The sequence below is a fragment of the Mastigoproctus giganteus genome, chromosome 1, assembly GCF_048544385.1.
Source record: "Mastigoproctus giganteus isolate SK-2022 chromosome 1, ASM4854438v1, whole genome shotgun sequence".
NCBI classification, from domain to species: domain Eukaryota; kingdom Metazoa; phylum Arthropoda; class Arachnida; order Uropygi; family Thelyphonidae; genus Mastigoproctus; species Mastigoproctus giganteus.
Window position 1 is genome coordinate 15281390 of NC_143575.1, and position 15692 is coordinate 15297081.

The following is a 15692-nucleotide window of genomic DNA, read 5'->3' on the forward strand; positions in this document are numbered from 1 at the left end:
CTCTCTATCAAAACAGTCCGAACATGTGCCACCACCAGCCAACATCCATTTACTGTCCAACTTCAAACTCACAGAACCAACTTTTCATCTTCCTCGTTTATTTATTCATCTGCCGTTTTCTGGAACAACCTTCCTTCATACATATTTCCTGAAAATTAGTCTACAGAAGTTAAGTCCAATGTCAACAAATATCTTCTTTCGTCTTCTCAACCTCCAACCCAAGCACGGTACTAAGTACTATAGGTTCTAATACCTCGTGTTTGGGGTTTACATAAAAAAAAAAAGTAAATAACATTAAGGATGTTATTTACTGGTTGGCAGAAGCATGAAATGATGTTAAAACACGTACTCTTATTAAATCCTGGAAAAATATTTTGTGATGACAAATGAAGATGAAAGAGGTGAGGAAACCCTTTTAGAACTAGCCAATAACCTTCCTGTTTCGAACACTTACTACAGAACATATTGAAGAGTGGACGAATTCTGCTGAGCAGCTGGAAATGACTGATGATATGATCGTAAAGCTTTTTGATGAACAAAAAGATGAAAGCGAAGATAACATTGAAGAGTGCAGAGAAACTACAAAAAAATTATGCACACAGAAGGTCTAAATGCTGTCGAGTCAGCTTTACATTATATTGTACACCATGCCCACTGATGTTTTGTTACTTAGGCGTCTACAAAATATAGGAGCTAAAAAGTGAGGAGCTGCTATGAAACAAACCCATTAAGGAATTTTTTATATGATATTAAGGTGTAGTGCTAATGACTGTGTACATTTTTCTTGTCTGTGATTTATAATTTTTTATACATTTACTATTTTTTTAAATTTTTGTAATTTTTATAATAAAACAGTTGTAAATAATATTAAGTGTTTTATTGTATAATTTAAAAGTCATTTATGTTCAACAAGGTCTAACCTGAAAATAGTGTACATCATCACGTAATGTATTCAAATCCAGTTTATTAATAATAATTTATAAACCCTTTGTGTTATCCGAGTTTTTGATTATTCACGGTTCTCTTGGTCCACGTTATCTGGGATAAACAGGACTCTATTGTATTAATTATATATAAAAAAAAAGAAAATGTAATAAATTTTCAATTTACTGTATTTGTTATAATTCCAAAACAAATATCGATATCTACCTCTACTAGCCATCTTCTCTTCACATGCTTTTTATTGCATATTGTTGTGCAAGAATAAAATAGTCAACACTGTCGCTACTTAAATTGGTTCGACACTTGCACTGCTAATCTGTGTGCACTAAAATTTCTTTTGGAGCTTGTACTGATGGCAGGCCATTTCCACAAAAGAATAATTTCGGTGAATTTTGGAGACTTTATCGAAGTGTAGCTTATTGGTAAATAAAGTGTCAACAGACAAATAATGCCAATTTTTTCTAAAAAAAACCTTTAAGAATTTAAATACATATATCATTACGATAATTTGTACCTGAGCCAAGCCCAAACATCATGCATGTTACCTGGCCTGGCAGAGCCAGGCCAAGGCCCGTGCAGACCTCTATGACCACATCTTTATGAAGTACCTAAGATAAGTATCACAACATATTTCATTTGTCAAAATTCCTGCCAAATATAGGGAATTTTCCACAAACCTCTTTTACAAAACTAAAACATTGTTTGAATAGGATACAAACCTGAAACCAAGTCCAGGTGATAGTGGATATCTTCAAGTTTTAGATCGAGGTATTTAATATGGGTGTCTTTAGTTACTCTGAAAATGTGCCACCTATAATTTAATCCTCCCATATTCAACACAGCATATCCCTGTCAACATACCCAATTGCTTCACACATGTGTTGTTTGTATTATAATGATTCCTGTTATAGGTGGAACTACGCCTGGTCTTTTATGAATTGCCAGAGTCAATCCACTTTCCAGGAAACAGTTTCCGAATATGCATGAAGTTCTTTGTGGTAATGTGGCAGGGCTGTGTCTTGGAAAAAGCAAGTTACCCTCATTATCCTCCTGCATTTGGGAGCATAAGAAAATTCTGTAACATGAGTCTGGAGACTAGGCACCGGCGAGGTGATCTGTAGAGGTGTACAAAGCCTTGAATGGTTTGATCATGCTCAATGCTGATGGGATACTGCCTCTTGCTCAGAATAATCACCTCTCAGGTGATAGATGTGTGGAAATTTGCCTTTAGCCAGCGGGTAGTTGGTTGGTGGAACAGACTTCCATCCCTTGTTGTGGAAGTTGATAGCCTAAATAAATTTAAGGCTCAGCTGGACAGGTATTTCGAACAAACAGAGGGGTGAAGTGGAAGGGTTTTTTTTTTTTTTTTTTTTTTTTCGGCTGATGCTGCATAAGCTTGCTTTCTTGCATCATATGCCTCTGCTAATGCTAATGTCCAGATACACAATGTCTGTGATGATAGCTTATTCAAAGAAGGGTCTGTACACTTTATTGAGATTTGTAAATTCTTATGATTACAAGTGATTATGCTGCCATCTACTACAGCATCCATATTTTCTGGTTGGTGAATAAAAATGTGCATATCATATACTCTATTTGCTTAGTTATGTTTTAGTTTTTTAAAGGAGGGTTATGGACGCCCTGTATATTCATCTTATGTAGTGAAGTGTCTTAACTATAAATTTCTTTTAATTGGCTTTAACACATTTGCTCTGTCTGACACAAACATTCACCAGTGCCCCAAGCCTGAGGTTTATGCTGCACCAGCCGAAAAAGCCGACCGAGCTAGCCGAGTGGGTAAAGTACCTGCCCGGCAACCCAAAGGTCGCGGGTTTGATTCCCGCCTCGGGCTTGGATCAAAGTACTGCAAAAACCTTGGGAGGTGCAATATAGCCACAGAAGCCGATGCGCCAACAACTACCAAATCAAAAAAAAAAAAAAAAAAAAATCCAGCCAAAAAAAAAAAAATTCCCGAGTTACCCTGAGAGAGAGAGAGAGAGAGAGAGAGAGAGAGAGTGTGAGTCAAAAGGGAATCACCCAAGAAAGAGTAGAATGATGATATCCAGCTGAGGACCCTGGGTGTGCCAAGCCGATACTCACCAGATGTGAGCCCCTGGGATTAAATATATAATCACGTAATGCATATTGCACAGCATCCAATGTTCTTTACTACATAAAGGTGGTCAATGTATGAATGGTATAAAGTAATGGCACATAAACTTCCCAAATCTGTTGGCACACTGATTGAACTATGGGCTATTGCTAATAGGAAGATTCATTCTTGTTTATAGCTTTGTATGCATTTTTTATTTATTTATTTATTTTATTATTTATTATTATTTTTTTTGCTTGTGTCGAGATTAGTTTATATACATAGAATATACTTTTGATAAAGTTGAGTTTTCTGATTTACAGCTTGGCCCAAAAGTAAATGTTCACTTTTAGCTATGAATTCCACACTTTTACTTTTAAACTATTATTTATGAATTTTCAGAATGTTATTTCTCAACATTCAAAAAATTACGGCGCATTGAATGCACTCTCTCAAATATAGGTGGCAGTGAATGTGTTAAGGTATCCTGACTCTTGGTTCATATTGTATATCATCTACAGAACTCCATGTGCTGTCCCAGTAGAATGTGAGTACTGTTGAGAGAACTTCATGTTTAGTTCCATCATTAATCTTTTTTTTAATGCATTAAGCTGGATGGGTAGAGTTGGAACTACCTTATCTGCCAGTGCTTATGTTTCTAACTTTTTGAAATGTGGGAAATAGTCATGTCTCCACTTCTTAAACTGTCATGTAGTCTCCACTTTTTAGTTAATATATAATTAACTACAAATACACTGTTCATACCTGTGAAGAAATTCTGAGTTTAAAAATATTTCTTGACTAAATGTCTAAGAGTATGAAAAGGTTGTTTATGCATGGGTAATGCACTTCCATCGTTTCTACTACCCAGGTAGTATGCCTGCATCATTTAATTATATCTCATATTGTGAATACCGTCACAACCAGTTGCTAGCCAGGTGGGTAAAGTGCCTGCCTGGCAACCCAAAGGTCGCGGGTTCGAATCCCACCGTGGGCTTGGATCAAAGTACTGCAAAAACCTTGGGAGGTGCATTATGGCCACAGAAGCTGATCCGCCAACTACAAAAAAAAAAAAAAAAAAAAACCAGTTGCTGAGGTATTGCACTGCTTCCAATAAGTAACGCTTCACCAGTGGAGAAGACTAATGTTACTTATTCTCGGTAGGTACCACCACCCAGACAGCACCATTTCGAAGCTTGGATTACTCATCAGTGGGTGGGCAGGTACCCTGTTGTTGCAATAGTGACAACCCGGTTATGAAGTATAACTTCACAACATCATTTCTACTACCTGGGTAGTAGAAATGATGGAAGTGCATTACCCATGCACAACAATCTTTTCATACTCTTAGACATTTAGTTAACAAATTTTTTGAATTAAACCATGCACACCATCAAGCATCTCTCATATTGTGGAATTATACTTCATAACCAAGTTGTTACTATTGCAACAACAGAGTACCTGCCCATCCACCGATGAGTAAGCCAATAAGCTCTGAAACAGTGCTGTCTGGGGTGGGGGTGGTGGTATCTGCTAAGAACAAGTAACATTAGTCTTCTCCACTGGTGAAGTGTTACTTATTAAAAGCAGTGCAATATCTTGGCAATTCTTTGTGAAGATATTCACAATATGAGATATAATTAAACGATCTAGGTATGCTACCTGGGTAGTAGAAATGATGGAAGTGCATTATCCATGCATAAACAACCTTTTTAAGTTCTGAGTTGTTACTCAGAGCATACTCATTATTGTACCCAAGTTTATTGATGATTGTTTTGACAGTATGTTTACTACTGTTAGTAATGTCACTTCATTTGGCTGCAGTTGTGAAGTGGCAGAGTTCTTTATAATCACTCTGTACACATTAGAGTAAGAGTGATTACAAATCTTCAATCTATAGCCCCCCAAATCGAAGGCACACACATACATGTGTGTGTGTGTCTCGTGATAAATTGGCTGCTGTATCACCTTGCCATCTGATATCTGTTTTTTTATCACCTTGCCATCTGATATCTGTTTTTTTGTGGCTGTGAGAAGAAAGGCAACTTCTTCAAACAAGACTGCTCTTTTCTGAGTGTGTTGTGGGAATAAAACACAAAAGTTATTGGTGATGATATTCTTAAAACTATTCATTACCTTCTTGTGTATGTTACCATATACTGCCCAGGCAAAGTATGAAAAATGTTTTTTTCCATAGATGTCTGTATCTTAGAAAAAGCTACCGTTGCCCTATGATACAATTATGTAAATGAATCACAGTTCCTGACTTTTATACGACATATGGGGGATAGTATTTCACCCACGTGCTGTTTGTTGTATTAAAGTTGGGAACTGTTATTCACTTACATAACAGCACAGGGCAATGAAAGAAAAGTTTATTTCATACTGATTCAGTTTAGTATTTCTCTCCCTATGCTCTTGTATAAATTGGAGACTGTGATTCACTTATATGACAATATTATACAGTGGCGCCTCGCAATTCAACAGTCTGATTTCGTGGGCCAGCACAAACGCTACATGATATTGTACGATAGAACTTTTTTCTGGACTACGTAGCAAGGGTTAACGTTACTAAATAGCGCTAAATAGCGATGGTTACTTCGTACATTTTAACCAATGGTATTAAAGAGCGGGAGTAACATTTAACCAATGATAGCTAAAACTGGAATAGCTCCTACAATCGTTCAGCTATGTTAGCCGCCCTCAAAGATAGCTACAGGTATGCCGTCAGTTCTTCCTCGGTTATGAGACAACACTATCTCGTTAATAATTGTAGTCTGAGTTCATGTTTGCTCAAGTTGTTTGTGCTAATTTATAATTCTGCATTTCTCATAAAGTAAAAAATTTTGTGCTTTGGCAGCAGTTACATATTTATTTTTTGAGTGAAATTTGATAATGGGTCCAAAGAGAAGTGAACAGCGGACTAATTCAGGAAAGAAACACACTTGGTTGAGCATAGAAAAGAAGAAAGAAATTATTACAGATGTAGCTCAAGAGCATGGCGTCCCTAGGTCAACCGTGGAAACGTTTTGCAACAAAGAGACAAGATTATAGGTGCTAGGGTGTTCGCTGGAGCAATGAAAATTTCTGACAGAAACAGATCTTTAATAAATGAAGAAATGGAAAAGCTGCTTCTTACCTGGATTAGAGAAAGACAGATGAAAGGAGATCCAGTAACTCAGGCAATGATCTGTGAGAAGGCTAGGTTAATTTTTGAAGAATTGCAGAAGAAAATTCCAGGATGTATCTCAGATCAAACTGATGAATTCAAGGCCAAGTCATGGGTGGTTTCACAGATTCAAAGGTAGAACAGGTATCCATAGTGTTCTCAGACATGGGGAAGCAGCTAGTACAGATAAAAAGGCTGCAGAAGAATTTGTGAAAAAATTTGAATATTTAATCATGAAGGAAGGCTACTTGCCGCAGCAAATTTTTAACGGGAATGAAACTGGGTTAATTTGGAAGCACTTACCAAAACGAACATGCATCTCGCAAGAAGAAGTGACGCTCCCAGGACATAAGCCTGTGAAAGATAGGCTTACCTTGTTATTGGCAGCAAATGCAAGTGGAGACTTTAAAAGTAAAGCCACTTTTCGTTTACCACTCTAAAAATCCTCAGTGCTTTGGGAATAAAATCATAAAGTCCAAACTGCCAGTGATGTGCAGATCCAATGCAAAAGCCTGGGTAGACCAGAAAGTCTTCAAAGATTGGATTTTTGAGACGTTTGCCCCAAGCGTAAAAAAATTCCTCATTGACAACAATTTACCTTTGAAAGCACTGCTGATTCTTGACAATGCTAGTGCCCATCCCCAAGACTTGGCGAACATTCTTGAAATTGACTTTGATTTCATCAAAGTCCAGTTTTTGCCTCCAAACACCACATCACTGATCCAACCCATGGACCAAGAAGTACTTGCCTGTTTTAAAAAACTTTACACCAAGGCTTTGTTTTCACAGCTTTTCGACGTGACTCATTCTTCTGATAAGACACTGAAGGAGTTCTGGAAGACTGAGTTCAATATTCTTTGCGCCATTTTGTTTATTAAAACTGCCTGGGAGGGAGTGACACAGAGGACCCTTCATGCATCATGGAAGAAACTCGTTCCTTCCTTTTTTCGGGATGACAACAGTGCAGTCCAAGCCGCTGAAGAATCAGAAGCAGCTGCGGCCATGTGAGAAATCATTTCGGCATCTGAGAACCTCGACATAGGAGAGGCTGATGTGGAAGAGCTTGTGGAGGATCACGATGGCGAACTAACCGTGGAAGAACACAAAACACTCAGCGAACAGGAAGCAAAAGAGAGAGAAAAGGAAATTTCATGTGAAGAAGAAGACAGGGAAAAAGGGCCGATGCCAACAGCTGCCATTAAAGAAATTTTATTCCATTGGGAGACGGTGCAGTCTGCATGTTTAAAATGGCACCCCAACACTGCTGTTGTAACTAGAATGACAGACTTGTTTAGCAACACTACTATGCATCACTTCAAGGCTATCTTGAAAAAGGAGAGTCCACCCTTGATCAATTCCTCATCCCCATTCAAGAGAAGAGAAGAGAAGGGGTAGAACAAGATAAATAAAACATCCTTCCAACATCTAAGGCTCAATGAAATGTATGTACTCATTGTGTATTTTGTAATTTTGTTTGTTATATGGTAGAATATAGTAAGGTCAATAATATTGTGTATTTCTCTCCAATGAATTATTCAATGTGCCATAAACTTATATGGAAAATATTGACCTGCAATTCGACTCTAATTCGGCAGCGGATTACAGTCGAATCGTGGCACCAGTGTATAGCAAAATTTTTGTAGTTTTCCAAGATACACATTTATGGAAATAGTTTGTTTTTTTCCATGCATTGCTTACGCATTGTATGAAATTTATTCTATACAATGCCTCGATTCTACACTTTCCTGTTAACATATACATTCTTTTATGTATACAAACACATGTTAACACAAAACTGAGGATGCAAGCAATGCAATGTTACCATGATTGATACAGCACTGAAAAGTAGCACCAATTTAGACTAATACCTGAAATACAGCTCACTTTAATTGATATAAAAAGATAACACAGTAAATTTTCAGTTTATACTTTCAGATAGTCATACAGGGAATTGAAATTTTAGATATTTGCAGGATAAATCAAATGTGTATAGATATCTTGAATGTGCAGAATTTTTTGCATGCAGATTCCAAATGTTTAATATCTGTTCATATTTACACACAATGTGAGTGTGAAGATATTCCATTTGGTTCAGCAATACTAGTTTTACCTTCATATTGGGTGCCAAGATGTGAAACACTTAAAATTGGGATTCCATGTTTTGTATTCTTTATTGTACGGCAACTAATCTTACGGTGTCTCATGTCACATGTTTAATCGCACACTGGAAACTATAAATTCTTTGTAAAGGTTGTCCATTGAAAACAAAACCCTATATGCAGGAGATTAAAAAATGATATCTAAAAATTCGAAATGACCTATTTTATTAATAATACTTTTATACAGGTATATATTAATCACAATAAGTATTGAAAATGTCCACCTTGTGTATGTAAACGTGCGTCTGTTATCATATTGTGTGCCACTGAGGTGTCAGGTCAGTTTTAGATACCAACTTCAATGTTCTGTTTTAAGTTCCTCCAACAATTACAGATTATTGTTATACATTTTTCTTTTGTTCCCCACAAATAATTCAAAAATGACAAATTAGAGGAACATGGTGGCCGTAATCCTTTTGAAATAATAATAACCTGACCAAAAAATTATTCAGATTCACAGTGGAATTGGGTGTGTGGCAAGTTTTGTTGAAACCAGCAGTATCCTTCATCCAACAAAGCAGCAAATTCTGTTACAATTTCCTGGTGTCATTTAGATAGCACACCACACTCAGATTTTAATTGCTATTTTCTGAGTGTGTTGTGGGAATAAAACACAAAAGTTATTGGTGGTGATATTCTTCAACCATTTGTTACCTTGTACAGGCATACCTCGCTTTAGAATGCTTCGCTAATACAGCGCTTTTCAATTATATTCATGTTTATTTTCAGTGTTTGCCTTGCTCTTGAGGGGATTTTCGTCAGTGACATGCACATCATCTGAATCGAGCAAGTCGACCAGCACCATTTTGTTACCCATGCTCAGTCTGTTTACAGCATTTGTGCACTTTGTGTCTCAGCGTTGTATTCTGGCAATTTTCAAAATTTTTCAAACTTTTTACTTATGTTATTATTATTATAATTATTAATTACAGTACAATGGCCCCTAAGGGTAGTGCTAGTGAAAAGAAGAGTTGCAAGCAAGCCTCTTACTTTAAATCAAAAGCTAGAAATGATTAAGCTTAACGAGAAAGGCATGTCAAATGCCAAGATAGGTTTGGCATGCCAAACAGTTAGCACAGTAGTGAACTCAATGAGAAGTTATTGAAAGAAATTAAAAGTGCTACTCCAGTGAACATGAAAGTGATAAGAAAGCGAGACAGCCTTATTGCCAATATGGAGAAAGTTTTAGTGGTCTGGATAGAAGATCAAACCAGCTATAACATTCCTTTAAGCCAAGGCATAATCCAGAGCAACACCTTAACTCTCTTCAATTCTATGAAGGCTGAGAGAGGCAAAGCAGCTCCAGAAGAGAGGTTTGAAGCTAGCAGAGGTTGGTTCTTGAGGTTTAAGGAAAGAAGCCATTTCCACAACATAAAAGTGCAAGGTGAAGCAGTTAGTGCTGATTTAGAAGCTGCAGAAAGCTATCCAGAGGAACTAGCTAAGGTAATCGATGAAGGTGGCTATACTAAGCAGCAGTTCAATGTCGATGCAACGACCCTATATTAGGAAGAAGATGCCATCTAGGACTTTTGTAGTTAGAGAGGAGAAGTCAATGCCTGGCTTCAAAGCTGTAAAGGATAGGCTGACTCTGTTGTTAGGGGCTAATGCAGCTGGTGACTGCAAGTTAAAGCCAATGCTTATCTACCATTCTGAAAATCTTAGGGCCCTCAAGACTTATGCTAAAGCTAGCCTGCCTGTGTATTATAAATCGAGCAACAAAGCCTGGATGACAGCAGATCTGTTTAGTACGTGGTTTACTGAATATTTTATGCCCACTGTCTAGTAAAAAAAGAACTGCTTAGTAAAAAAATTCCTTTCAAGATATTACTGATTAGTGACAATGCACCTGGTCACCCAAGAGCTCTGATGGAGATGTATGAGGAGATTAATGTTGTTTTCCTGCCTGCTAACACATCTATTCTGCAGCCCATAGATCAAGGAGTAATTGCTGCTTTAAAGTCCTATTATTTAAGATGGACATTTATTAAGGCTACAGCTGCCTTAGATAGTGATATCTCGGATGTGCCTAGGCAAAATAAATTGAAAGCCTTCTGAAATGGATTTACCATTCTAGATACCATTAAGAACATTTGTGATTCATGGGAAGAGGTCAAAATATCAACATTAAAAGGAGTTTGGAAGAAGTTGATTCCCACCCACATGGATGACTTTGAAGGGTTCGAGACTTCAGTGGAGGGAGTGACTGCACATGTGGTGGAAATGGCAAGAGAACTGGAAGTGGAGCCTGAAGATGCGGCTGAATTGCTGGCATCTCGTGATCAGCCTTTAACGGATGAGGACTTGCTTTTGGTAGATGAGCAAAGAAGGTTACTTCTTGAGATGGAATCTACCCGACGAAGATCCAGTGAGCATTGCTGAAATGACAATAAAGTATTTAGAACACAACATTGGCTTACTTGATACAATAATGGCAGGCTTTGAGAGGATTGATGCAAATTTTGAAAGAAGTTCTACAGTGGGTAAAATACTATCAAACGGTATAGCATGCTACAGAGAAATCCTTCACGAAAGGAAGTGTCATTCAATGAGACAAATGTGTCTTATTTTAAGAAAGTGCCACAGCCACCCCAACCTTCAACAGCCGTAAACATCAAGGCAAGACTCTCCAAAAGCAAAGAAAATAATATTCATTGAAGACTTAGATGACAAAGCTCCACTATCTCCTCTCACCTTCTTTCCATAATTACTTCTAAAATGTTCGTTCATTAGTCACCATAAGCAAAGGACGAAAATATTTTAAGGTTAGCAATACAGTACTGTAGCATTTTTTAAAATTTATTTTTACTTTTGCATCATTTTTTTAGGTTTAGCACTGTTGCGTACTTAATAAATAATAGTGCAAATATGTTTTTAGGCTTTTATATGCACCGGCAAGTGAAAAAAAAGCTGTGATTCGCTTTACAGCAGTGGGCTGGAACCTAACCTGCTGTATTAGTGAGGTATGCCTGTATATGTTACCGGCAAAGTGTAGAACCCAACCATTGTATAGAATGCCTGGTAAATCAGAGTCCAGATGCAATTATTTTTTACTGTTTGCATAATCATACAAATGAAACCATGCCTTGTTAGTGCAAAAAGAAGAGTCTCAGGGTGTTACTTTTAATGTGTGTAAAATTATGTAAAAATAATGCTGCTTGCAGTATTGCATCTTTACACTTTTGTCAGGTTCTTTCAGTTCATGGACCATCTGAATGCAGTATGCACCCATTTAATTATACTACAAGTACTCCCATGTGTCAGTATTGACTTTGTTGGAGAATTTAAGTGCATCCTGGACTTCAGTTAATTTTCCCTCTGTTAACACTGGTTTAGAGCAACTGTTTTTTGTCATGAACCAGTCTCTTGAAAATGACATCAAATAATGAATGGTCAACTTGCAAGGCACCTCCTTTAAAAGTTTGTAAAATATTTGTGGAATATACGGTTACACTTCTTGTAAGATTAAAACTTGAAAAAAAGCTGAACAACAAGCATGCTTCTTGGGTAAAACATAATTCTCCATCTGATATTAAAATAGCTTACTAGTACCTAATGTTTTATCTATGTTAGCTTTACTTTTCAGTATATCCTGTTTAGTCTGTATTATCTTTGTTACTTCAGAATAGTCCATGTAATTTCCATTTGTAAACCCCTGGCCATGTCGCTGTGAAGGTTTTGCAATGCTTATCTCACTCGCTTTGAGCCATGTGAAATATATGAAACTTTTCACTGGGTGCTTTGAACCATGCAATAACTTAATTTTTCTTATGCATTTTGCAAATGCGTGTCTCATGTTTAATTTTGCTATGCTACTTGGAACATGATACTGTATCCTATTGTGGTCATCGAATAAATTTCAATAAATGTCAATAAATTTTATTGACAGCTGAAATTAGACATTTCTCAGTTTCAGAACTATGTATAATAAAATGAAAAAATAAATCCTGTGGATTCATTCAGCAAGGGATCAAAATCATCCTTCATGTGGCTACGTATGCATATGAATGCCACCAGGTTAATGGCTTATCTGGCACATATACTCAATATTACTAACAAGTTCACTATTGTTGCACTATAAAGAGGGTTTGATTGTTTCAGATTGACTGGACTGTGCTAAAATTCTGCCCCTCAAAAACACTGTGATGCCCTGAACATTGGCCCCATCAACATTTTAGACTTCTAAGCAGAATTTCAGGGTTGTCTGATATTCCTGTACCTTGCTGACTATTTCTGGAAATGTGTGAAACAATGGCTGCAACTCAAATATTAACTGGCATATGCAAGTATAAAATAGTTAAAAAAAAATAAAAAATTACAATATAGACACTGATGAAACTGTTTAATTGCACTGCTTCAATGCAATTAAAAGCAGCATAATCATCCTTGAAACTTTAATTGAAATATTGTTGTTTCTCTTATGTGGTGTATATGATAATGTTCTTTTAACCAGCTAACAACTGTGCTTACATTATGGGAAGAGTGCCAGTGTGGAAAAGAACATTTGAATTTGTATCTCTGATCACAAGAATTTTTTTTTTTAGATGAGTCGCAAACTACCAGTACTTGAAATTTTTACTAAAATAACAGCATTACTGGCATTCTTCTACTTACGTACAACTTGTAGATACGTAAAAAGCTTCTCAAAATTAATAAAAATACTGTATATCAAAAATATATCGACAGTTTTGAACCACGCGTGCGAAGTGCCAAAATCAGCTGCTGTGTACAGTGGACTTCTGCTTTATGATATTAATCTGTTCCAGAGACACCACATCATGAAAACATCATAATGTGAACCCAATAACACATTACTTTTTGGTAATTAATTGCAAGACCTCAGAGGTTGAAATTTTTGCTGTGTAACTAAGCTATTTATCTCTCTAAAAGGTCATTTTTGTAATGGAAATTGTATTATTTTGTATAAATTTATGTCAAATAAGCACAACACAAAAATCACTTAACTAAAGGATGCAAAAACAAAACACGTGGCCAATATGTTTGCAAATGCTGCTACTGGCTGAGAGGAAGGACTACGTGGTCTGGTCTGAGACAATTGTATACCCTGAAATAAGTAGGTGCCGGTTAACATATCACTAGAATCCAAACCATTAAAATACACGACACTTTCACCGTTTATTGCCCTGGAAACTCAGGTTTTTCGTTCAGCAAAAGAAAATCAACAACACAACACAACACACAAAATTTATAGATAGTATAAATGGAGCAATATGGGCTTAGTCCAAAAAAAAAAACCTCCTCCAACACCATTTATTGCTGTGTTTGATTATAAGAATCAATTTTGAATGCCTTTGTAATATTTTTCTAAAGCACGTTTCTGGAGGTCACTACCATAAAACAAAACCAATTTGTTTATTGGGCTTTTCTGTTAGTGCAGTCTATTATAAACGGGTAGTAAACTTGATCTTATTGCATTTGTGTTAATACCGATAGCTAGAATTTTGTGGGTTTTTATGTTATTATGGTGAAATGTGTTTCCCCTTCACTGAAATCTCAATCATATAAAAACAAATTTTTAGAATGTTCTCTTCATTCTTATTTTTTAAGCTTTGTAAACTTTTCACTTTATATCTCACTTGTGCTTATTGCGTTAGTTGCAATTTGTGCATTTTATTGATTGCTTATCTTTTTTACTGTTTTTTAAATTTTACGACCCAGAAAAATCTATATTGTATCTCGTTTTTTCAGCCTCATTTAACTTGGTTACAAATTGTAAAATGCTGTAAACAATAACGTACATACAGCCTAGTGAAGTTTGTTGGAGGTCATAATCTTGGTGAGTTGTGCTGTACTGTACTGTACTGTACTGTACTGTATGGTACGTGTATTTAGTATCTATAAGACCGAAGTTGGACTTGTGTACAAAACGCACATGAAAAAAGCCCAATTAAGTACATAAGTCTAGGAGTACCTGTATACACTTTCACTCTAATATATAATGGTGGGTAAAATGAAACACAGAAAATGTGTATATTTTACTTTGTGTTGCATAAGATTATACAAAATCACCATAGCTATTTGGATATTCAGAAAAGCACTGGTTCATTACCACACACGGCCATGGACCCCCACATACAACTCGATTAAGGGGATCTGTGTTGTTCACAGATACAATTCCTGCTGTACATTTCAGTGTTAGGCTTTTTACTGTAGACTATGATTAACATTCCTTGGTAATTTGAGAAAATGGAAACAAGACGTGGCTAAAAAATTATGATATAGACTAAAAGAAATTGTTTAATTATGCTGTTTCAGTGTTGGTTACAAGAGCAGTGTAATCATCGTTGAAACTAATTGAAATATTGTTTCTCTTATTTTAGTGTATATGATGTAAATGATACTGTTCTTCTAACAACTGTGCTCATGTAGATTTTGACCACAATGGATATTTCTTTGTAATCACATTGCATTTTATAATAAGTTTAAAAATTCACTGTGAGTAACAATGGTATTTGTGATCACATTGCTATTAACTTGAAGATTTTAAATCTGGTTCCATCAAGACATTTATTTTTTGTCAGGCATTAATCCTCTCCCCCCCCCCCCACACACACAAAAAACTGAACTTTGGCCAGGAATAAAAAAAAAAAATTGCCCCCCTTCTCTCTCTCATGCCCATTTATGCTTGTGAAGCAAAACTTTCCCTATATTGTAATTTTAAAAAGTTGGCAACCCTGCATATGAGATATACAGTATGTGATACTGCACTTTCAGTTTCAGTTGCTCTCATTTCTGGTGGGAGTGTTGATGTTTCTTTTGCAAGGCCTTTCTTTGTTTTTGCTCATATAGGAGGCATCATGACCCATCTCGGGCAGTGATCTACAGGGAGCCAGTTCCCTCCTGGTAATTCATAAGATATTGCAAGCAAAGATCTGGATGCATATTCTTTTGGTCATCTAAAGCATTTAGTCATTAACATTATTACATACTTCATGATGTAAGCAGTTGTCACATTATGTTGTACACAATACCAGCACTGGCATGTTGCTGTTTCCACTGTGAAATTAGTAAATGTCAGTGTTGTCACTCTTACAAAGTTATGCAAGAGTTTACCCACACTAAGCTATTCACCTTAAGAATTAGAGAAGGATTTTAGTTTTGCAAAATTTCGATTACACAATTTTTTAATTATTTTATTTTTTCCACTAATTTTATTTCAAAGAAGTTTGTATAATGTTTAATTAAGAAACAAAACTATCACATGTGGATGTAATAAAATTATGATTATAAAATATAATCATAATTTTATTACATCAATGCTGACATTTAACAGTGAAAAAAAAAAAAAAAAAAAACAAACTACAAATTTACC

General features: G+C 36.1%; 1 protein-coding gene across 3 annotated transcripts in view; it reads left to right on the top strand.

The window, feature by feature from the left end:
- LOC150090572 (U6 snRNA-associated Sm-like protein LSm6) overlaps positions 1-15692 on the top strand; it is a 64067-nt gene that overhangs the window by 19796 nt on the left and 28579 nt on the right. For 2 of the 3 annotated variants that reach the window (XM_090371658.1, XM_090371676.1), the window contains exon 2: positions 3497-3581. The exons of the other annotated variant lie outside the window; for it this stretch is intronic. The gene's annotated coding sequence lies outside the window, so the exon portion shown is untranslated. The remainder of the gene's footprint in view (positions 1-3496; positions 3582-15692) is intronic. 3 annotated transcript variants of the gene reach the window in all.